Genomic DNA, 25460 nt, shown 5'->3' on the forward strand with positions numbered 1-25460 from the left:
AGGCATGACTGAGTGACTTTCACTTCACTTCACTTATTTTCACCAGTGAGACTTATTATTTCATATGTTTTCCTTTTACTAACTAGTGTTCCTTTGCTTCTTCTTGAAGAAGTCCCTTTAATATTTCTTGTAAGGACAGTCTAGTGGTGATGATCTCTTTCAGCTTTTACTTATCTGGAAAATCCAGACTTTCTTACCTCTTTTGATATGGGTCTCTTCTTGTTCATCCAATGTGTAGGAGTCACTCAATTAGTTTCTGGATTTCTTTCAGAGAGAAGTACTACATGTATAGCTGTATGTTTAATGTTTGTGGGAGGAAGGAAGTTCAGGAACCTCCTGTATCACCATCTTTTAAAAGTCCTCTTTCAGAAAATAGATTTTAAATCATCCACAAAAGAAAGGCACTTTTAGTAGAAATTATGATGATCAGACTGACACCAGACTATCAATCACAAGGATAGACTCTAACAAGAGCAGAAAAATAAGAACTGTGGGGGAAAGCACTTAATAAAACAGAGACACTATATTAACTATGTACAACTTTATAGCCAATTAATTTTTATTGAATAAAAATGAGATAAAGATAATTTAAATAAATGTTAATTGATTAAAGTTTGCTACTTATGAATACTTACTAAATAAATTTCTAAAGAATTTGCATAGGAAATATAGTATAAATAATATATAGAAAAGAAGGGATGAAACATAAATAGTGACTGGAAAATAATCTGAAAAAGAATATATATATATATATACACACATAACTAAATCACTGTGCTGTACATTTAAAATATTGTAAATCAATTATAATTCAAAAAATTAAAGAAAAGTAGTGGGTGAAAGGATTGATAAATGTGTATGCAATTTAAACATAGTAAATAAAAAACAATAATAATATCTGGCAAGCCATTCAACATCAGAGCAATTCAAGTCTACACCCCTACCACCGATGCCAAAGAAGCTAAAGTTGATCAGTTCTATGAAGACCTAGAAAACCTCCTAGGACTAACATCAAAAAAAGATGTTCTATTCATCACTGGGGATTGGAAAACAAAGTAGGAAGTCAAGAGATACCTGGAGTAACAGGCAAGTATGGTCTTAGAGAACAAAATGAAGCAGGTCAGAGATAACTAAATTTTGCCATGATAATGCACTAGTCATAGCAAATACCCTTTTTTTAAACAATACAATAGACAACTTTACACATGGACATCACCAAATGGTCAATATCGAATTCAAATTGATTACATTCTTTGTGGCTGAAGAAGGTGAAGCTCTATACAGCCAGCAAAAGTAAGATCTGGAGCTGACTGTGGCTCAGATTATCTCCTTCTTATAGAAAAATTCAGACTTAAACCGAAGAAGGTGGGAAAAACCACTAGGCAAGCCAGTTCATATCAGTTCAGTTGCTCAGTCATGTCAGACTCTTGGCTATCCCATGGATTGCGGCAAGCCAGGCCTCCCTGTCCATTACCAACTCCCAGAGTTTACTCAAACTCATATCAGTTGAGTCAGGGATGCCATCCAACCATCTCATCCTCTGTCATCCCCTTCTCCTGCCCTCACTATTTCCAGCATCAGGGTCTTTTCAAATGAGTCAGTTCTTCACATCAAGTGGCCAAAGTACTGGAGTTTCAGCTTCAACATCAGTCCTTCCAATGAATACTCAGGACTAATTTCCTTTAGGATGGAATTGTTGGATCTCCTTGCAGTCCAAGGGACTCTCAAGAGTCTTCTCCAACACCACAGTTCAAAAACATCTGGACAAACCAAAGCTTTGACTAGACGGACCTTTGTTGGAAAAGTAATGTCTCTGCTTTTTAATGTGCTATCTAGGTTGGTCATAACTTTTCTTTCAAGGAACAAGTGTCTTTTATTTCATGGCTGCAGCCACCATTAGCAGTGATTTTGGAGCCTAAGAAAATAAAGTCTCTCACTGTTTCCATAGTTATCCCATTTGTTTTCCAAGATGTGATGGGACTGGATGCCATGATCTTAGTTTTCTGAATACTGAGTTTTAAGCCAACTTTTTCACTCTCCTCTTTCACTTTCAACAAGAGGTTCTTTAGTTCTTCTTTGCTTTCTGACATAAGGGTGATGTCACCAGCATATCTGAGGTTACTGATACTTCTCCCAGCAATCTTGATTTCAGCTTGTGCTTCATCCACTCCAGAATTTCTCATAATGCACTCTGCATATAAGTTAAATAAGCAGTGTGACAATATATAGCCTTGACGTATTCCTTGTGCTATTTGGAATGGTCTTTTCCATTGAGTCAGCTCTTTTCATCAGGTGGCCAAAATCTTTGAAATTTAGCTTCAGCATCAGTTCTTCCAATGTTGGCTGGAAGCATCCATTCAGGGTTGATTTCCTTTAGGATTGATTGGTTTGATCTCCTTGCACTGGAAGGGACTCTCAATAATCTTCTCCAGGATCATAATTCAAAAGCATCAATTTTGGGGAGCTCAGTCTTCTTTATGGTCAAACTGTTATATCCATACATGATTTCTGGAAAAAAAAAAAAAAACAGCTTTGACTATATAGACCTTTGTTGGCAAAGTGATGTCTCTGATTTTTAATATATTGTCTAGGTTTGTTATAGCTGTCCTTCCAAAAAGTAAGTGTCCATTAATTTCATGGTTGCAGTCACCATCTGCAGTGATTTTGGAGCCCAAGAAAATAATCTGTCACTGCTTCCACTTTTTCCCCTTCTATTTCCAATGAAGTGATGGGACCAAATGCCACGATCTTGGTTTTTTGTTTTTTTTTTTTTTTTTTAAATGCTGAGTTTTAAGCTAGATATTTAACCCCCATCAAGAAGCTCTTTAGTCCTGTTCACTTTCTGCCGTTCAAATGGTATCATCATTGCATATCTGATGTTGTTGATATTTCTCCTGGAAATCTTGATTCCAGCTCACGATTCATCCAGTTTGGAAATTTAAATGATATATATATATACACACACACACATTATATATGTACCATATATATTTGTATAGTTATAGAGACTGAGTATTTGAACCCAGATCATTTGGTCCATAGACTTGTTCATAATTATTTCCTTGTGTGCAGGCTAAGTTGCTTCAGTCGTGTCCGACTCTATGCAACCCTATGGACTGTAGCTCGCCCAGCTCCTCTGTCCATGGGGAGTCTCCAGGCAAGAATACTGGAGTGGGTTGCCATGCCCTCCTCCAGGGGATCTTTCTGATGCAGGTATTGAACCAGTGTCTTTACCACTAAGCCACTAGGGAAGCCCACTAATATTACCTTAGTCAGTGTCATTATGAATTCATATTATTAAGAAACATTAATGAATTCACATTATTAAGAAAATGTTGTATTACACTGGGATAAATAAAGATGCCAAATGATCAATATAGAAAACCTAGAATTTGGCTCAAAGTTGAATGAATATTTGCTATACAGCAGAGATGGTTTTGACCAATCAGGATAGGGTGTGTAGTTTCAGATATTTGAAAAAAAATGTGCTTAGTTTACTGTATAAAATAATCAAATTCTCTAGACCATTTAAAATTAGTTACAGATAATTTCAAGGCTAATGAATATCAACCATATCAATATCAATATGAATATATAACACTCATGTATAATATATATATTTTTTAATTTTAGTTTCCAAAGGATATTTAAAGAAGACAGAAACAAAAACAGGGAAGAAAAAACTTATAAATATGACCATGTTAAAATGAAAACCATCTGTATTTCTATAAATAAAAAACAAGGAGAAACAAGTGACAAAATATAAGGATCTTGACAAACACATAAATATATTTGGTATTCAGAATATCTTTAATAAAAAATCACTACCTACTACTACTAATATTATTATATAATACTTTAATTTATTCCTTATGCTGTACATTTTAACCCCATGACTCATTTGTTTTGTACCTGGAAGCTTGTACTTCTTATTCTTTCTCACCTATTTCACCCATCCCTCTAACACCCTTAGCTCTGGTGACTGCTTATTTGTTCTCTATATCTATGTGTCTATTTTTTTTTTGTTGTTGTTGTTGTTATATTTATTCACTTTTTAAAAATATTTCACATACCACTGACATCAATCATACAGTATTCACATTTCATTGAGTTATCTCACTTCACATAAAATCTCCTGAGTCCATTCATGTTATTCCAAATGGCAAGATGTTATTCCTTTTATGGTTAAATAATATTCATATATATATGTGGTATATACATACAACATCTATTTTATCTATTCATCTATCAATGGATAGTTACTTTGATGTAGTAAAATTATACATATATATTTTTAAATATTATATTTTATACTTATTCTATACTTATACATAGCATATCATAATCCTATGCTGTATTCATAAATTCTATTCATATTATTTATAACAATGAATAATGAGTAATAAATAAATCACTATGATTAGTAGGCAGCCAAGAAAAGTCAGCATGTTAGTATATTTAATAAAGATGACTTCACTATCTTCATAAAGCAAATATTCTTTCCTTTCATATATTCTTAAGACACACATGCATATGTGTTGAAGTAAACAACTATAATAATATTATGGCAACGATATTTACAGGACTGAAACAATAGGAAACATCCCATATGTCCACTGCCAAAACAATTTATAACAAATCATGATTTTACAGTACAGTGAATTTCCAGATGTTCAAGCTGGTTTTAGAAAAGGCAGAGGAACCAGAGATCAAATTGACAACATTGATTGCATCACTGAAAAAGCAAGGGGGTTCCAGAAGAACATCTATTTCTGCTTTATTGACTATGCCAAAGCCTTTGACTGTGGGGATCACAATAAACTGTGGAAAATTCTGAAAGAGATGGGAATACCAGACTACCTGACCTGCCTCTTGAGAAACCTATATGCAGGTCAGGAAGCAACAGTTGGAATGGGAAATGGAACAACAGATTGGTTCCAAATAGGAAAAGGAGTACATCAAGGCTGTATACTGTCACCCTGCTTATTTAACTTATATGCAGAGTACATCATGAGAAACTCTGGACTGGAAGAAGCACAAGATGGAATCAAGATTGCCGGGAGAAATATCAATAACCTCGGATATGCAGATGACAACACCCTTATGGCAGAAAGTGAAGAGGAACTAAAGAGCCTCTTGATGAAAGTGAAGAGGAGAGTGAAAAAGTTGGCTTAAAGCTCAACATTCAGAAAAGAAGATCATGGCATCTGGTCCCATCACTTCATGGGAAATAGATGGGGAAACAGTGGAGACAATGTCAGACTTTATTTTTGGGGGCTCCAAAATCACTGCAGATGGTGACTGCAGGCATGAAATTAAAAGACACTTACTCCTTAGAAGGTAAGTTATGACAAACCTAGATAGCATATTAAAAAGCAGAGACATTACTTTGCCGTCTAAGGTCCATCTATTCCAGGCTATGGTTTTTCCAATAGTCATGTATGGATGGGAGAGTTGGACTGTGAAGAAAGCTGAGCACCGAAGAATTGCTGCTTTTGAACTGTGGTGTTGGAGAAGACTCTTGAGAGTCCCGTGGACTGCAAGGATATCCAACCAGTCCATTCTAAAGGAGATCAGTCCTGGGTGTTCTTTGGAAGGAATGATGTTAAAGCTAAAACCCAGTACTTTGGCCACCTCATGCGAAGAGTTGACTCATTGGGAAAGACTCTGATGCTGGGAAGGATTGGGGGTAGGAGGAGAAGGGGATTACAGAGGATGAGATGGCTAGATGACATCACCGACTCGATGGACGTGAGTTTGAGTGAACTCCGGGAGTTGGTGATAGACAGGGAGGCCTAGCGTGCTGCGCTTCATGTAGTCACAAAGAGTCGGACATGACTGAGCGGCTGAACTGAACTGAACTGAGGTTCCCTATAGACTTTATTATGATTCGAGAAAATGCAAAGTCTCTATATGGTAATTTAAAGCAAAAAGAAGGTGAGGAATCAGAAGATGGATAATTTAATAACAGCAAAGAATAATTTGATGATTTTGGAAAATGGTTTGGCTTTTTTAAAAATGTCACGATAATAGGAAAAGCAGCTTCTGCCAACTAAGTATTAGCAAACAAGTTCCTAGACAACATTAAGAAAATCATTGAGGTGAAAAAAGTCTCTCTCTCAACAAGCTTATCATGCAGATAAAAATGCTCTATTCTGCAAAAGATAAATAAAGAAAAGCCACAAAGGGTATTTGTTAGCAAGGAAGAGAATCAAATACCAAGATTTAAGGCAGGAAGGAATAGGCTAATTTTACTCTTTTGTGAAAATGCAATTGGGTTTATGATCAGAACTGCCCTATATATAAAGCTACTAATCATAAGACTTAAAGGGAAAAGAAAAACAGCAGCTTCCAGCATTTTAGTTGCACAAGAAGAAGGCCTGGACACTTAGAACACTTTCCCTGCACTGTTTTCATTGATGATTCGTCCCTGAAGTAAGGAAGTTCCTTGCCAGTAAGGGACTTCTTTTTAAAGTTCTTTTGATATTGGACAATGCCCTTGGCCAGGAATACATCAGTTCAACACCAAATTATATCAACACTGATGTTCAACACTGAAAGTACATCAGTTCAACATCAAAGACATCCAAAGCGGTCTGCTGCTGCTGCTGCTAAGTCACTTCAGTTGTGTTCGACTCTGTGTGACCCCATAGACGGCAGCCCACCAGGCTCCCCCATCCCTGGGATTCTCCAGGCAAGAATACTGGAGTGGGTTGCCATTTCCTTCTCCAATGCATAAAAGTGAAAAGTGAAAGTGAAGTTGCTCAGTCGTGTCCGACTCTTAGCGATCCCATGGACTGCAGCCCACCAGGCTCCTCCTCCGTCCATGGGATTTTCCAGGCAAGAGTACTGGTGTGGTCTACTTGCCCACAAATACAAAATCACTAATTCAGTCCCTATATCAAGGGGTCATAAGGACCTTTAAGGTTCATTAAACACAGCACTCTATGGAGAGGATTGTCAATGCTGTAGAAAAATAAAAATCTCAAGAAAGAAAACATCATGTAAGTCTGGAAAGATTACAGCACTGAAGATGCCGTCATTGTTATAGTAAAAGCCATAAAAGCCATCAGACCCAAGACAATAAATTCCTTTCAAAGAAAACTCACTAGATACTGCACTGACTTCAAAGTATTCTGAGAGAGCCGATCAAGAAAGTCATGAGAGAGACTGTGGATGCGATTTAAAAAAAAGGGGGTGTGGTAGGGGGGTCAGGGCGGGTGAAGGATGTTGGATACATTCAAGAGCTATTAGACACCACAGCAGAGAAATTAACAAAAGGCACCTTGCTGGAGGTGTGTGTTCTGAACCAGTGCAAACAAGGAAGAAGAAGATGTAGAAGTAGTGCCAGAAAGCTAATTGCTATTAGGCAATCTAGCAGAAGGTTCTGACTTTTCAAGACTGCTTCTGACTTCTTTTACGACATGGATGCTTTGATGAGACGGGCACTAAAACTAAAGCAAACAGTGGAAGAGGAACTGGTGCTGTATACAAATACTTTTTGGACAAATGAAAAAAAAATAGTCAGAAATTATAATGTATTTCCATAAAGTTACACTGAATGTGTCTGCCTCACCTTTGACCTTTTCCACCAATTCTGCCTCTGCCATCCCTGAAACATCAATACCAACCCCTTTTTCCTCCTTCTCCTCAGTCTAGTCAAAATGAAGACAATGGGGACAAAGACCTTTGTGATGATCCACTTCCATTTAATATATAGTAATCAATCATGAGGTCATACATTTGTATGATACATTTGTGTATCTTTGTGTGAAGGTTTAATAACTGTATCCCAAAAAATGTGAAACATTTTTGCATCATGACCATCATTATCTAAGTTTTAACTGTGTATGAGCCTTGTATGGAAGATGATAGCCTATCCTACACAGGCATAAAGTAAGTGATATTGATATAAAATTAACAATTTTAGCTTTCTTACTATTTCATAGCTTTGCTTTCAAAGAATCACATTACTATAGCATGTGATACTCTATTGTAATTGGAGAAACTACATGTCCGCCTATCATCACAAGTGCCTTTTTAAGAAATGAAATGTTTCTAACACTGTATTATGCATATATCTAATACAATATACCATAAAGACGTTCAATGATTTATTAGCATTTAGGCCAGACTACATAAAGCAAGCACATGGTTTCTTCTTTGTTACAAGTACAGGAATTACTATACTTGTAAATAAATAAGGATTTCTTTTCCCCCATTAACTTTCCTTTTCCATTTGTTTTCTTTTTCCCTCTTTGTTTTTTAAAATCTTTATTGGAGTATGGTTGCTTTACAATGCTGTGTTAGTTTACTGTACAGCAAAGCAAATAAGCTGTAGGTATACATATATCCCCTATGACCTTTTTAAAAATTAATTTCTTAATTTTAATTGGAGGATAATTACTTCACAATACTGTGGTGGTTTTACCCCATTCAATTTTTAATATTTGATGTGTAGTGTTATTAATGCACTTCCCTGGTGGTTCAGACAGTAAAGAACCTGCCTACAATGTGGGAGACCTGGGTTTGATCACTGGATTGGGAAGATCACCTGGAGGAGGGCAAGGCAACCCACTCCTGTATTCCTGTCTGGAGAATCTCCATGACAGGAGCCTGGCAGGCTACAGTGCATGGAGTAGCAAAGAGTCAGACACAACTGAGTGATGTTAATAGTACATATAACATATTATATATTAATAATACATATAGCAATATATAGTATTTTGGATCACATAAGACAACATTGATATATGTACTGATAGGCAACTTATTTTGTAAACAGATGTAAAATTATGGTATCAATAAATACAACCCAGTAATATAAATGCATATCTCTTATGATTGTCTTAATAAAACTTTATCTAGATTACTTTATCTATATTATTAGATTATTGTGAAATCTGTATGCACAAGAAGCAACAGTGAGAACTGGACATGGAACAACAGACTGGTTCTAAATCGGGAAAGGAGTAGGTCAAGGCTGTATATTGTCACCCTGCTTATTTAACTTCTATATTTAAGTACATCATGCGAAATACTGGGCTGGATGAAGCACAAGCTGGAATCAAGATTGCAAGGAAAAATTTCAATAACCTCAGATACACAGATGACACCACCCTTATGGCGGAAAGGGAAGAAGAACTAAAGAGCCTCTTGATGAAAGTGAAAGAGGAGAGTGAAAAAATTGGCTTAAAACTTAACATTCAGAAATTAAGATCACGACATCTGGTCCCATCACTTCATGGCAAATAGATGGGGGAACAGTGAAAACAGTGAGATATTTTATTTTGAGGGGGGGCTCTAAAATCACTGCAGATGGTGACTGCAGCCATGAAATCAAAAGACACTTGCTCCTTGGAAGAAAAGCTATGATCAACCTAGATAGAATATTAAAAAGCAGAGACATTACTTTACCAACAAAGATCTGTCTAGTCAAAGCCATGGTCTTGCCAGTAGTCATGTATGGATGTGAGAACTGGACTCTAAAGAAAGCTGAGCACCAAAGAATTGCTGCATTTGAACTGCGGTGTTGGAGAAGACCCTTGAGAGTCCCTTGGACTGCAAGGAGATCCAACCAGTCCATCCTAAAGGAGATCAGTCCTGAATATTCAATGGAAGGATTGACGCTGAATCTGAAACTCCAATATTTTGGCCACCTGATGTGAAGAACTGACTCATTTGAAAAGTCCCTGATGCTGAGAAAGATTGAAGGCACGAGGAGAAGGGGACGACAGAGGATGAGATGGTTGGATATCATCACCGACCCCATGGACATGAGTTTGAAACATGCTCTGGGAGTTGGTAATGGTTAGAGAGGCCTGACGGGCTGCAGTCCATGAGGTCACAAAGAGTCAGACACTAGTTAGCAACTGAACTGAACTGAGATTACTTTTTATAAGAATATAGTATATAATATATATAACATACAAATATATGTTAATTGACTGCTTATGTTATTATTAAGGCTTTCAGTTAACAATAGGCTATTAATAAAGTTTTGGGAGACTGCAAGTTATATGCAGTTTTCAACTGTGTGGGAAGTCAGTGCCCCAACCCAACCCTAGGATTGTTCAAATGTAAACTGTATAGTAAAATACTAACAATTAATGATAATTATGAACTTGAGTTACCCTCTAAGCACAGATGACTGTCATAAACTAACTGAAAAAACAAATCACACAAAACTACTTGTTATAACTTTAAATCTACAGTGCAAAAACATAAAATGTTTGTGGGTGCAAACATATGTTATAAAGGTTTGAGAACATCTATGGAAATGTAATACTATCATCCTTTGTGTATGAAGAGGAATGGAAATTAATTAGGGAGTTTTAAAGGCACTTCAATACAATGTGTGCTTTATATCTTAAGCTGGGTTGTAAAACATGTATGTGTACAATATTATACTCTTTGGTATTTCTTTGAAAAATTAATGATAATATAAAATGGTATAACATGTTCATCTTTTAAAATTTTATTAATGGTTGTCAGTTTAGGGAGAAAGTAGATATTTTTAAAAAGTCAGAAATGACAACATTTATTTATGTTGCAATAAGACTGTACAGTATGTCTAACAAGACTATGAGCTTTTTATCTGCCTCTTGTAGCCTCAGTGCTGTCAAACAAATTGTAGTGATGACAGCCACTGAATATTGCTCAATATCTGAACTATAATTAAGATGATTTTGAGATAAAAAGGTAACACTATGGTGGCTTTTTAAATAATTGTTACTTTCTTTTTAATACTTTTCAAATAGAGATGCAAATTAAATGAGGATATTTCTTTAGAACGAAGCTTTTACTCTTAACTCTGGGTTTGTCTAATATCCAATTTAGCAAAGAATATCTACTTCTCATACAGTGAATCACAGATAATCTTTAACTTCTATATGATGTATAATGCATCTTCCTGTCGGGCATTATCTCTGTGCAACTACTTTCATTTGTGGAGAATATCAAATATTATGCACTGTTGTCTTTAGGAAGGCTAAATCTCATATGGAGCAAATGACAGAAAATATGACTATCACAAGAGGATAAAGAATATTTACCTAAAGAACTTTTGGTTTTATGTGACCAGGTTGTCGTTTTCAATCTGTTGCCTCATCACTACCACCATCCAATACCTTCCCTACCCTTCTCAACACATACACACACACACACACACACACACATTAACTTCAGACTTTAGCACTTCTTGTAGCCTCTATCCAAGATCTTAAGTTGTCCTGCTATAATTTCCTATTCTACAAAAATTCATAACCAGTTCTCAAGTCCATCATCTCTATGTCTCTGAGTACCATTTCCTCTACTCATTCTGACATCTCAAGTATCTTGATCTTTTAATATATTCAATCTATTATTTTTACTATATGCTTTACAAGCTTATTAGGAATTTCGGACCACTGATACTATTTTTTTAAATTTTCTCCTTCTCTTCACAATTTTTTTAAAATGAGTTATACACACATTGTTCATTTATTCTCTTTTACTCTGCAATCCCTTTCCTATGAAAGTTAAATCTTACCACTTTACTGAAACCATTTTCAAATATAATCAATCAGCATCATGTCACCAAGCCCAAGAAATACTTTGAATCCACATATTCTCTAAATATTTAAAAATTTTAAAGAAAAAAAAACTTTATTTCATCTTTGTGACAATTTTAATCACACCCTATATTTTATATATAAATTTATAAGAGTATTATTTTCTTATTTTAGTCCCTATTTTTTTGTCTACTTGATTAAAACCCTTATGATTTTCAGCTTTGTACCACTTTCTAGGTAGCTGACAATAATGTCATCAATGTTGAGAAAATTCTGGCTGACACAGCTTGCCATTTCTTACTTCTTGAGTTCTTTCTTTACCTTAGTGACACCATAATTTTCTAATTTTTCTCCTACACCCACAGATTTTTCCTTCTCTGACTCCTTAAAAGACTCGTCCTCCTAAAACCACATGACAGAATTCTTTTGAACTTTATCCAAAATCGTCTTTATTCTTCAGGCCAATCTCTCTAATTAGATGATATTATTCACCCTATCAGTTTTAATTATAAGAATATACTAAGGACACTAATATTTATATAACCTCTCTTCTTTAGGTGTCTCATTATGAATGCTTAGATGATATTTATTCATTATTTCAAAAAGGTTTGTATCCTCCAAAATGTCTGCTGTACTATATGGTGAAAAGATATGGAATAAAACTTCAAAAGAATGGTAACTACACATTTTTAAAAGACATAAAATATTTATAATGTTTCACTGAATAGATACATGTCTAAATTTTTCTTAAAAGCAATAATCACATAATTTTTTTTGATGTGGACTTCTTTTTTTTAAATCTTGATTTGTATTAGAATATTGCTTTCTACTTTAAGATTTGGTTTTTGGCTGCAAGGCATGTGTCATTTGAGCTCCCCAATCAAGGACTGAACCTTCACTGGCTGCATTAGAAGGTGAAGTCTTTATCACTGGACCTGCAGGGAAGTCCCTTTTAGTATTTTGTATATTTACAAGCTGTCATATATTTTATATATTACATTTAGCATTATTTTGTATTTGACATTGTATTCATCCTGGTTTATAAAAACTTGGAGATATTCTACTCTTTATCAATCAGGTGAAGGAATCTGGGCATACAGAGACTAAAATAAAAAATAGTATAAAAAATAAGATAAAGAGATTTAAAAATTATTGCTATGGCAAGACGCATATATGCATGCTGCTTTTATTGTTTAGCTGTTGTATCCTACTCTTTGAGACTCCATGGACTATATAGCCCACCAGGCTCCTCTGTTCATGGGATTTGTCAGGCAAGAATGGGTTGCCATTTCCTTTTCCAATGTAATGCATACTTTACTAAATAAAAAGTAGTGTTCAATGGATTAATACAATATTCATCATAAAAATAGTGGACTTTTCTAGTAATAAAAAGCCTGTGATATAAATAGGGCAATATCAAGAAAAAATAAGGTGGTAGAAAATAAAACAGGATAGTGTGATTTAACTAGTTTTTCTACATTTATGCATTATATTTCTTAGACAGTTGTAGTCATGTTTTTATTTTTCTTTCCTTTTAAATGAATGTAGGAGAATCAGTAATTTTCTTATCATTATAAAGCAATCTGTTTTGGTGAAACAATGTTATACCTAAGAGAACAAAATGGGGGAGGAGTAGGTGGACATGGAGTACATCTCTCTCCATGGATGTATCAGGGATAAACCTTCAGACACAGAAGTGCATGCAGAACACCAGCTAAGAGCAGACAGGAGTACCTGAACAGCAGAAAAGAATATACAGACCCACACAAAACTCGAGATCAAGCCCTGAGCCTTTGGACTGGGAGCACTGATTCCAAACCCTAGACTACCAGAGAACTAACCTTAGAGAGTATAAGATAGTGAGAACTCACACAAAGGAAACCATCTGAATACAAGACCAGTAGCACCCACCACCAGTAGCACCCTGTGCCTCATCTAAACAATAAACAAAACAAAAATACAAACCCAATCATCAGCAGAGAGGATTATCACCTTACTCAGCCTTGCCCAATAGAGGAAAAACGAACAGACAAAGAAAAACTCAGAACAAATCTCACTTTGTGCTTACACAAACCTACTGGACCAACATTAGGAGGGCAGAAACCAAAAGGAAGAAAGAATTCAACCTTAAAGCCTGAGAAAAGGAGACCTCAAACACAATAGGTTAAAAAAATAATAATAATGAAAAGGCAGAGAAATACTATATATATATATTTTTTCTCATAAACCAGACCACGGAGGCTGGTCTTTATTCAGTGGGTAAAGGGGAGCCCTCTGAAGGGATGTGAGCAGGGAGGAAGTGAGGTCCAGGCAGGAGTTTAGGAAACATTCTCCTGTTGCAGGTTGAGGCAGGCCTGGGGCAGAATGCACTCCTGAAACCACAGAATTGGTCCAGATGAGGGCACCAGCAGGTGGCTCTGAGCTTTAAAGAAGTGGACTCCAAGGGATGCAGGGAGGGAGGTGCCAAGGATGAGTCCTAAGGAGTCATGGATATCCATCCATGGGATATGGCAACACCCACTGAGACAGAGGCAGGGAAGACAGCAAAGAGCCTCAGAGCCAATGAGTTCAGTTTTGAGCATGCTGAGCTTGTGGCCCTGGAGCATCCAAGCAAGAGTCTTCTCAGCTTCTGGAAGAGGTGGCCCATAGTGACCTGGCTGTCCTATTGTTGCACCTTGGGGCAGAGGTTGTCATAGAACTCCTTGCGGATCTCGTAAATGTCCTGGATCTTGTAGAAGATGGTCTCAATCTGCTGGATGGTGAGTACAGGCCGGGAGGTGGTGGCAGTGGCCTTCAGAGGTTTCATGGGCAGCAACAGAGCTTCCAGCTGGTTAATATAGATCTCTTTGCTGGCCAGGAACCCCGAGAGAACCAGCTTTCTCACTACAAATGAAGAAGCAAACTAGAAACACAGAAGTCCAAATAATTGAAAAGGAAATAGGCAAACTACCTGAAAAAGAATTCAGAAAAATAATAGTACTGAAAATGATCAAAAACCTTGAAAACAAATAAGAAAATGCAAGAATCAATTTTAAAAAACCTAGAAGAATTATAGAATAAACATACAGAGAAAATAACACAGTTACTGAAATTAAAAATACTCTAGAAGGAATCAATAGCAGAATAGCTGAAGCAGAAGAATGAATCAGTGAGCTGGAAGATAAAATGGTGGAAATAACTTCTGAAGGGCAGAATAAAGTAAAAAGAATGAAAAGAACTGAGGATAGTCTCAGAGACCTCTGGGACAATACCAAACACACAAGGTTCAAATTACAAGGGTCACAGAAGAAGACAAGAAAGAGAAAAGGTATGAGAAAAATTTTTGAAGAGATTATAGTTGAAAATCTCCTCAACATGGAAAAAGAAATAATCAAGTTCAAGAAGCACAAAGAGTTCTATGTGGATAAACCCAAGGAGAAACATGCCAAGACACATACTAAACAAATGAACAAAGACTAAACACAAAGAAAGAATATTAAAAGCAGCAAGGGAGAAGCAACAGGAACATACAAGAGAAACCCTGTACACTTAACAGCTGATCTTTAAGTAGAAATTCTGCAGGCAAGAAAGGAATGGCAGGATAAATTTAAAGTAATGAAAGGGAAAAATCTACAACCAAGATTACTGTACCCAGCAAGGATCTCATTAAAAATTGAAATAAAAAGCTTTTCAGACTTTCCAAAGTTAAAAGAGAATTTAGTACCACCAAACCAGCTTTACAACAAATGCTAAAGGAACTTATATAGTCAATAAATACAAGAGAAGAAAAAAGATCTACAAAATCAACCCCAAATAAATAAGAAAATAGCAATAGGAACATATATATAAATAATACCTTAAATGTAAATGGATTAAATGCTCCAACTAAAAGATATGGACTGGCTGAGGGATAGAAAAGAAGACCCTTATATATGCTGTCAACAAGAAACCCACTTCAGACCTAAAGACACACATAGACAGAAAGTGAAAGGATGGAAAAATATATTCCAAGCAAATAGGAAGCAAAAGAAATCTGGAGTAGCAATCCTCACGTCAGACAAAATAGACCTTAAAATAAAAAAGATTACAAGAGATAAGGAAGGACATTACATAATGATCAAGGGATCAATCCAAGAGGAAGACATAACAGTTGTAAATATCTATGCACCCAACACAGAAGGACCTCAATACATAAAGCAAACACTAACAGAAATAAAAGAAGAAATTGACAGTAACACAATAATAGTAAGAAACTTTAACATCCCACTCACACCAATGGATAGATCACCAAAACAGAAAATTAATAAGGAAAAACAAGTAAGAAAACACAAGTCTTAAATGATACATTAGATGAGATGGGTCCCATTGATATCCTCAGGACATTTTATCCAAGTGCAGAAGAATACACCTTCTCAAGTGCACATGGAACAGTCTCCAGGATAGACGACATCTTGGTTCACAAATCAAACCTCAGTAAACCTAAGAAAATTGAAACCATATCAAGCATCTTCTCAGACCACCATGCTATGCTATGAGACTAGATTAAAAAAATAAATAAACTGTAAGAAACACAAACACATGGAGACTAAACAGCGTGTTTCTAAATAACCAACAGGTTACAGAAGAAATCAAAAGGGAAATTGACAAAAAAAAATCCAGAAACAAATGACAGTGAAAACACAAAAACTCAAAACCTACAAGATGCAGCAAAGCAGTTCCAAGAGGGAAGTTCACAGCAATACAATCCTACCTCAAGAAACAAGAAAAAACACCAAACAGACAACCTACATTACACCTAAAACAACTGGAGAAAGAAGAACAAAAAACCCCAAAAGTTAGTAGAAGGAAAGAAATCATTAACATGCGAGCAGAAATAAGTGAAAAAGAAAGGAAAGAAACAATAGTAAAGATTAATAAAACTAAAAGCTAGTTCTTTGAGAGGATAAACAAAATTGATAAACCTTTAGCCAGACTCATCAAGAACAAAAGAGAGAAGAATCAAATCAACAAAATTTGAAATGAAAAAAGAGATGTTACAACAGACAACGCAAATACAAAGGATTATAAGAGACTATTATGAACGACTATATGGCAATAAAATGGATAACCTGGAAGAAATGGACAGATTCTTAGATAAGTTCAATCTACTAAGACTGAACCAGGAAGAAATAGAAATTAGGAACAACCCAACTACAAGCACTGAAATTGAAGCTGTGATCAAAATCGCAACCCCTCCACCCCCCCCCCCAAAAAAAACAAAAAAAAACCCAGGACCAGATGGCTTCACTGGAAAATTCTATCAAACATTTAAAGAAAAGCTAATGCCTATCCTTCTAAAATTCTTCCAAAAAATTGCAGAGGAAGGAACACTTCCAAACTCATTCTACAAGGCCACCATCACCAGGATAACAAAACCAGACAAAGACAACTTAAAAAAAGAAAACTACAGGCCAGTATCACTGATGAACATAGATGCAAAATCCTCAACAAAACTTTAGCAAACAGAATTCAGCAACACATGAAAAAGTTCATATCATGATTAACTTGGGTTTATTCCAGGAATGCAAGGATTCTTCAATATAAGCAAATTAATCAATGTGATACACCATATTAATGAATTGAAAGATAAAAATCAAATGATCATCTCAATAGATGTAGAAAAAGCCTTTGACAAAATTCAGCACCCATTTATGATTAAAACTCTTCCAAAAAAAATGGGCATAGAAGGAACCTACCTCAACACAGTAAAGGCCATATATGATAAGCCTACAGAAAATCACTAATCTCAATGCTGAAAAACTGAAAGCACTCCCCGCCAAGATCAGGAACAATATAACAGTGTACACTTTCACTATTATTCAACATAGTTCAGGAAGTCCTAGCTACAGCAATCAGAGAAGAAAAAGAAATGAAAGGAATCAAGATCAGAAAAAAGAGGCAAAGCTCTCACTCTTTGTGGATGACATGATACTGTACACAGAAAACCCTAAAGATAGTATCAGAAAATTACTAGAACTAATCAGTGAAATAGCAAAGCTGCAGTATACAAAATCAATACACAGAAATTATTCGCATTTCTATATACTAGGGGCTTCCCTTGTAGCTCAGTTGGTAAAGAATCTTCCTACAATGCAGGAGACCTGGGTTCAATTCCTGGGTTGAGAAGAGCCCCTGGAGAAGGAAATGGCAACCCATTCTAGCATTCTTGCCTGGAGAATCCCCTGGAGCCTGCCAGGCTCCTCTGTCCATGGGGTTGCAAGAGTTGGACATGACTTAGCAACTAAACTACTACTACCACTATATACTAACAATGAAAAATCAGAAAGAGAAATTAAGAAATCAAACCCATTCACCATTGCCACAAAAAGAATTAAATATCTAGGAATAAACTTACTCAGGGAGACAAAAGAACTGTACACAGAAAATTATAAGACACTGATGAAAGAAATCAAAGATGACATAAACAGATGGAGAGATATTACACGTTCCTAGGTAGGAAGAATCAATATTGTCAAAATGACAATACTACCAAATGCAGTCTGCAGATTCAATGTGATACCTATCAAATTACCAACGGCATTTTCCACAGACCCAGAACAAAGAATTTCACAATTCATATTGAAACACAAAAGACCCCAAATTTTCAAAGCAGTCTTGAGAAAGAATGGAGCTGGAGAAATCAGCTTTCTGACTTCAGATTATACTACAAAGCTACAGTCATGAAGATAGTATGGTACTGGCACAGAAACTGAAATACAGACCAATGGAACAAGATAGAAAGTCCAGAAATAAACCCCTGCACTGATGGGTACCTTATTTTTGACAAAGAAGTCAAGAGTATACAGTCGGGGCAAAGACAGCCTCTTCAATAAATGGTGCTGGGAAAACTGGACAGCTACATGTAAAAGAATGAAATAAGAACACTTCCTAACACCATACACAAAGATAAAGTCAAAATGGATTAAAGACCTCAATGTAAGACCAGAAGTTATAAAACTGTTAGAGGAAAATATACGCAGAACCCTCGATGACATAAATCAAAGCAAGATCCTCTATGCCCCACCTCCTAGAGTAATGGAAATAAAAACAAAAGTAAACAAGTCAGACCTGATTAAACTTAAAAGTTTCTGCATAGCAAAGGAAACTACAAGCAAGGTGAAAAGACAGCCCTCAGAATGGGAGAAAATAATAGCAAATGAAACAACTGATAAAGGATTAGTTTCCAAAATATACAAGCAGCTCATACAACTCAAAGACAGAAAAACAAACAACCAAATCAAAAAGCGGGAAAAAGACCTAAACAGACATTTCTCCAAAGAAGACATACATACGGCTAACAAACACATGAAAAGATGCTCAACATCGCTCATTATTAGAGAAAAGCAAATCAAAACCACAATGAGATATCACCTCACACCGGTCAGATTGGCCCTCATCAAAAAGTCTACAAACAATAAATGCTGGAGAGAGTGTGGAGAAAAGGGAACACTCTTGCACTGTAGGTGGGAAGGTAAATTCATACAGCCACTATGGAAGACAGTATGGAGATTCCTTAACAAACGAGGAATAAAAGCAACATATGACCCAGCAATTCCACTCCTAGGCATATTCCCTGAGGAAACCAGAATTGAAAAGACACATGTACCCCATTGTTCACTGCAGCACTATTTACAATAACTACAACACAGAAACAACCGAGATGTCCATTGACAGATGAATGGATAAAGAACAGTGGTACATATATAAACAATGGAATATTACTCAGCCACAAACAAGAACAGATTTGAGTCAGGTCTGATGAGGTGGATGAACCTAGAACCTATTATGCAGAGTGAAGTGAATCAGAAAGAGAAAGATAAATATTGTATTCTTCGGCTAAGGTTTTTCCAGTGGTCATGTATGGATGTGAGAGTTGGACTGTGAAGAAAGCTGAGTGTTGAAGAATTGATGCTGTTGAACTGTGGTGTTGGGAAGACTCTTGAGAGTTCCTTGGACTGCAAGGAGATCCAACCAGTCCATCCTAAAGGTGATCAGTCCTGGGTGTTCTTTGGAAGGAATGATGCTAAAGCTGAAACTCCAGTACTTTGGCCACCTGATGCAGAGTTGACTCATTGGAAAAGACTCTGATGCTGGAAGGGATTGGGGGCAGGAGGAGAAGAGGATGACAGAGGATGAGATGGCTGGATGGCATCACCAACTCGAAGGACATGAGTTTGAGTTGACTCCAGGAGTTGGTGATGGACAGGGAGGCCTGGAGTGCTGTGATGCATGGGGTCACAAAGAGTCGGACACGACTGAGCAACTGAACTGAACTGAATACACATATACAGAATATAGAAAAATGGTACTGAAGAATCTGTTTACAGGGCAGCAATGGGGAAACAAACATAAAGAATAGACTTATGGAGATGGGCAGAGGAGAGGAGTAGGTGAGATGTATGGATAGACTAACATGGAAACTTACATTACCATATGTAAAATAGATAGCCAATGGGAATTTGCTGTATGGCTCAGAAAACTCAAACAACCTAGAAGTGTGGGATGGGGAGGTAGATGGGTGGGAAGTTCACAAGGGAGGGGATATATGTATACCTATGGCTGATTCATGTTCACGTTTGACAGAAAACACCAAAATTCTATAAAGCAATTATCCTTCAATAAAAAGTAAATTTAAAAAATCTCATAACTAAACTGCTCATTCCGTATATAAAAGTCAACAAGAAGTTAAAAAGGTTTTATTCTGTGAATTCCTAGTTTCTCTGTAGTTTATGAGCTGACCAACACAGTTGCATCCCTTTCTCTAATGGAGACAACAGTGAAACAGCAGTCTGTCTGAAACATGAATGTAGATCTGACTCCAAAAACTTTTGACTATAAATATGAATCAGTTACCCTCAACAGTTAAAGGCAGTGTTCATTATGGATATTAAGATACTGCTTTATTATGTAAAAGCATTATAAATTAAAATAACAACCCATTCATATGTACAAGTCAGAAGTCAGTTGTACTTTTTCAGAATAATCATTGCTTACTTCATTAGACTCATTTTGATTGCTACCATGTAGAGTTTATCTATGGAATTTCTTAGTAAAAATTTGATTACTAATTTTGGCACATTAAAAGTCCCTGTTTAAAAAATATATCTCATCTTTGACCCTCTATTAATTTGGTGAGATTTTCTATTATGTAAAATGAGCTAATTAAGAGTAAAAATTTTGTAAAGTTTTTCAACTTCACTCACAAAAGGTTGCAATTATGACATAAGATAACTGTAACAAAATTTACACGTTTTGGTGTTTTTGTTTTTTTTTTTGTCTTTCTTGAAAGGTGGCCACACAGAAAACAAAAATAAAATATAGCCACTATCATCACCAATTTCCAGAAGTTCAAAATGCTTTTACTTCTGCTGTTTGCTATAAATTCATATAGACTAGAACTGCACAAAGCAAAATCTGCATCTTATTTTAGAAGTCAGTGATGGGGAACTAATGTTATATTTGGTCTGTTAAATTAATTAAACAGGGAGGCCATTCACTGATGTGGCTCTAATACCTTGGCTGCTTACTGTAAGCAAACCAAAATCTAAGCCCGTAAAAGCCTCAAGGCTGTGAAATCAAAATGCTAAGGATAACTAAGTCCAAACGTCTGGGAGGACACAAGCTATAGCCAATCAACAATTTTCTTACTTTTCTTCGACCTTCTTTCTACAACAGTCGCTCTCGGAGTTTCGGTCAGGTAGAACTTAAGAAACCACTTCGGTTTTGGCACTGCCGAGTCAAACAGATTTTCGCTCAAACAAATTCTTAAATTTAAAAATATACCTCAGTTCATGTCTCCACAAGAAAATCCTGGTATCCAGAGAAGGGACCGAAGGAGGGCCTTGAGGGTCGCCAGGAGCAACAAGCAACCAGGCTGAGGTACCTTTAAGCTGTCTGAGAGCCCCGCTTCTTGCTGCCTCGGAATGGTTCGTAGTTAAACTCTCACATACCAGATTTTAGCTCTGCAGCCTTTGCATAATGAGCTTTCAGACTTAACGTGAACACTTCTTTTTCCTGACTGGCTCCAGAAACCACTTAAGTCTGACTGGGTCGGACGCAAAAGTCAGACTGTTTCCGGGTCAGACGGGGGTCCAACTGAGAAACAGAACTGGTTCCGGGGTCAGACTGAGTCCGACCTAAAATCCAGCTGGGTCAAAGTCAGTCCGAGTTAAAGCGAACTAGTTGTAGTGTGAGGCCTCAAGTACATGAAAATTTGTTTCAAGGCTGAACGGGCAGTTCAAATTTACCACAGAGAGTCTTGAACTACGGTGGCTGCAGTGCGGGAAGTTGAACCATCTCAGGTAGCTTATCTGTTTCTGAAGTACCCTAGAGAAAAGCATTTTCCTCTACGTCACTTTTATTCTTACTTTATAACGGCGTAAAGGCAAATTGTCACGAAGTAATTTCCATTTTCTTTGTACTGTAGTCTTTTTTTTTTTTAATATACTGGAACAAATTAAGTATTTTTGAGAATGTAGGAAATTGTCTTTCAGAGTACATGTGTGTGTGTCCCTTGCCACTGTGTGCCCGCTCTAAGTCGCTTCACTTAGAGTCCGAGTCTTTGTGACCCCGTGGACTGTAGCCCGCCAGGCTCCTCTGTTCATGGGATTCTCCAGGCAAGAATACTGGAGTGGGTTGCCATTTCCCTCCCCAGTAGATCTTCCCAACCCAGGGATCGAACCTTGGCCCCTTGTGCCTCCTGCATTGGCAGGAAGATTTTTTTAAATCACCAGTAGCAAACCTGGGAAGCCCTTTTCAGGCTATGCAGGTGGGGGGGAATACCTACCCTTTAAAAATGTCACAATCTCTTGTACACACTGCTATGCTTACAATGGATGAGCAACAAGGACGTCCTGTATGGAACTTTCCTCAGTGTGATGTTGCAGCCCAGATGAGAGGGGAGTTTGGGGCAAAATTAATACTTGCATGTGTACGGCTGAGTGCCTTTCCTGCTCACCTGAAACTATCATAGCATTGCTAAGCAATTATACCCCATAACTATATATATATAGTTATGTGTGTGTGTATATATATATATACATATAACTATATACATATATACATAACTATATATATATACATTATACATAACTATATATATATATATATATTTTTAATAGGAGAATAGGACGCAGATTGAAAGAGACACAAGAGTGCACAGAGATCTAAGATCTTGTGAAGGTACAGCGAGAAGGGGCTATTTACAAGCAATGGAGAGAGGCAACAGAGGAAACCAACTCTGCCCTCAACTTCATCTTGAATTTCAGCCTACAGAAGCTGAGAAAATTATTTTACGTTGTTTAAATCCCTAGTCTGGGTATGTTGTTACAGCAGTCCTGGCAAGCTAATACAAAAACCTTAGGTGGGGTAGTGATTCTTTTGGTTATGAGAGTAAGAAAAATTGATTTTATTTATTAGAGGTACAAAACATAGATTTATAAGTACATAAAAAATAAAAATGTAAAAGACAAAATTCACGTAGGATTTTGAATTCTTTTTATATTAATACACCAAGTATAATCTGTTTATACACAAACCCAGTTATGTGTATATTTTACATTCCTTGAAAAAGGAGGCAACTTCAAACCTGTAATAAATATTTAATATGTCCAAAAATGTATTTTAGTGTTTAAACTTTGGTGGATAAAGGGTTGTCCAGAACAGTGCTTTAGAAATTGCTATTAATCTTTTAGTCTTAATTAAATAAAAACAGTAAGTTTGGGAGATAAAACAAGATTTGTCATATAAAAAGTCACACTCTACCATAACATAACAGATAAAAATTGTCATGAGAATATATTTTATTAAATAAAATATTATAAATTAGTTTAAGAAAATAATAGATTATCACCCCTTGACTTTTTGGTCTAAAAATCTGGTGTTTACTACTGAAGGATTTGTTGTTTTAATTGTTCTTCACTTCCAGAATTCCAAAGTTAATGGTGAATATTCAACACATAATGTCATAAAGAGTGTGCAATTTCCACTCCTCTGCTAATTGATGGTCTCATTATTAGTGGTATATTTCCTTTAAATATGTGACCAGAAATCTGTCATGAAGACACAACCCACTTTTTTTCCTGCGCTTTAACAAGGTCGTCTTACTCAAATGAACTACATTGTGACATCTCTGATTATATGTAAAGAACACTTTCACAACTTGTCATTTTATTTATTAAATTTCATATGTCCTTAAATTAAGCTTTTTGCCATTGAGCTATTGGACTTTAAACACAAAATTGGTAATGGAAAATTCTTTTCAGAATCTTGATATTTTTAAAGTTTTACTGTGGAGGTTTTAAAATCCAAAAGTAGGGAGAAAAACGAAATTCATGTACCAATTGTTTAGTCACTCAGGTGTGTCCGACTCTTTTGTGACCCCATGGACTGTAGACGCCCTGCTCTTCTGTCCATGGGATTTCCCAGGCAAGAACACTGGAGTGGGTTGCCATTTCCTTCTCCAGGGGATCTTCAGATCTTCGCAACCTGGTACTTTATTTTCCTATTGCTGCAGTAACACACACACACGTACACACACAACTTGTGGTGTAAAGCAGCATGCACGCCTGCTGTTTCTTCAGTCATGTCCGACTCTTTGCGACCCCTTAGACTGTAGCTTGCTAGGCTCTTCTATCCATGGATTTTCCCACAAGAATACCGGAGTGGGTTGCAATTTCCTTCTCCATAAAGCAGCATGGGTCATTATTTTAATAGCTCTAGATGTCAGAAGTCAGTAATGGATCTCATTGGGTTAAAAATAAGGACTGTATTCCCTTCCTGGGAATCTTGGGGTGAATCTGTTTTCTTATTTTTTAAGCGCCAAGAGGTTCCTGCAGCTTCATCATGTCATTTTTCTATCTTCAAAGCCAGCAACATCAGGCCAAGTCTTTTTCATGTTGCTATCTCCCTCATTTTTATCTGTCTGCTTTACTTTTACATTTCTGAGGACACTTAGGATAGCAATGCATTGATTTACTCCCACTCCTCCTCACACCACCCTACTGCAGGGTCTTGCAGGATAATTCTTCCATCTCACAATCAGTTGACAGGCAAACTACCACCTCAACCTTGATTATCCCTTGCCATATTACAAGATATTCACAAATTTCAACGATTAAGATCTGGATGTCTTTGGAGGGGCAGGGTTGGTCATTTTTCTGCCTCCTATGCCTACGACAGTGATCAATATTTTGCCATTATATCTATCTCCTTTCCCCTCATACCCAAACTTTTTCTTAATGTGTTCATTTGCTTCAGTTTTATTTTTAAGCAAATCTCAGACTTCATTCTACAGAAACACAGTTCTGTGTGTATCTCAGAATGTAAGGACATGTTGTTTAAACATAATCAAAACAAAATAATAATTCTATGTTGTTGCTGTTCAGTCATCCAGTCATGTCTGACTCTTTGTGACCCCATGGACTGCAGCACACTATTATCTAAAACCTGGTCAATGTTTCCTCATTATCTCAAAAATGTCTTCTACAATCCATGAGAGAATCAGGGTCACAATAAGTTTCATATGTTTTATTTGGTTGCTCTGTGTCTTAAATTTCCTTTATAACCATTCCCCATCTGTGTGTTTTTTTTTTTCCTTTCATGTCATATAATGGTTGATGCTGCTTAATTGTGTACTCCTTAGAATTTCCCAGACTCTGGATTTGGCTGATTACAGCTTCATAGCATGGGCTTCCCTGATTGTTCAGTTGGTAAAGAATCCACCTGCAATGTGGGAGACCCTGGTTTGATCCCTGGTTTGGAAAGATCCCCTGGAGAAGGAAAGGACACCCACTCATAGTTTAATATGAACCTTTATTCTTTACATTGCCTATAAACTGGTATTTAGATTCATGTATTACTTGTCCCTCCTCCTTACACCCATCCTTTCGA

At 36.5% G+C, this 25460-nt stretch overlaps 1 long non-coding RNA gene across 1 annotated transcript; it reads right to left on the reverse strand.

Annotated features, from left to right (window-relative positions):
• Positions 1–526: 526 nt before the first annotated feature.
• On the reverse strand, positions 527–21635 carry LOC132659847 (uncharacterized). The gene is made up of 2 exons (XR_009600752.1): positions 21354–21635; positions 527–2508 (listed from the first exon to the last, which is right to left on the reverse strand). It is a non-coding gene; the product is annotated as an uncharacterized LOC132659847 (long non-coding RNA).
• Between the last annotated feature and the right edge of the window lie 3825 nt (positions 21636–25460).

The sequence above is a fragment of the Ovis aries genome, chromosome 5 (genome assembly GCF_016772045.2).
Source record: "Ovis aries strain OAR_USU_Benz2616 breed Rambouillet chromosome 5, ARS-UI_Ramb_v3.0, whole genome shotgun sequence".
Taxonomy (NCBI): Eukaryota; Metazoa; Chordata; class Mammalia; order Artiodactyla; family Bovidae; genus Ovis; species Ovis aries.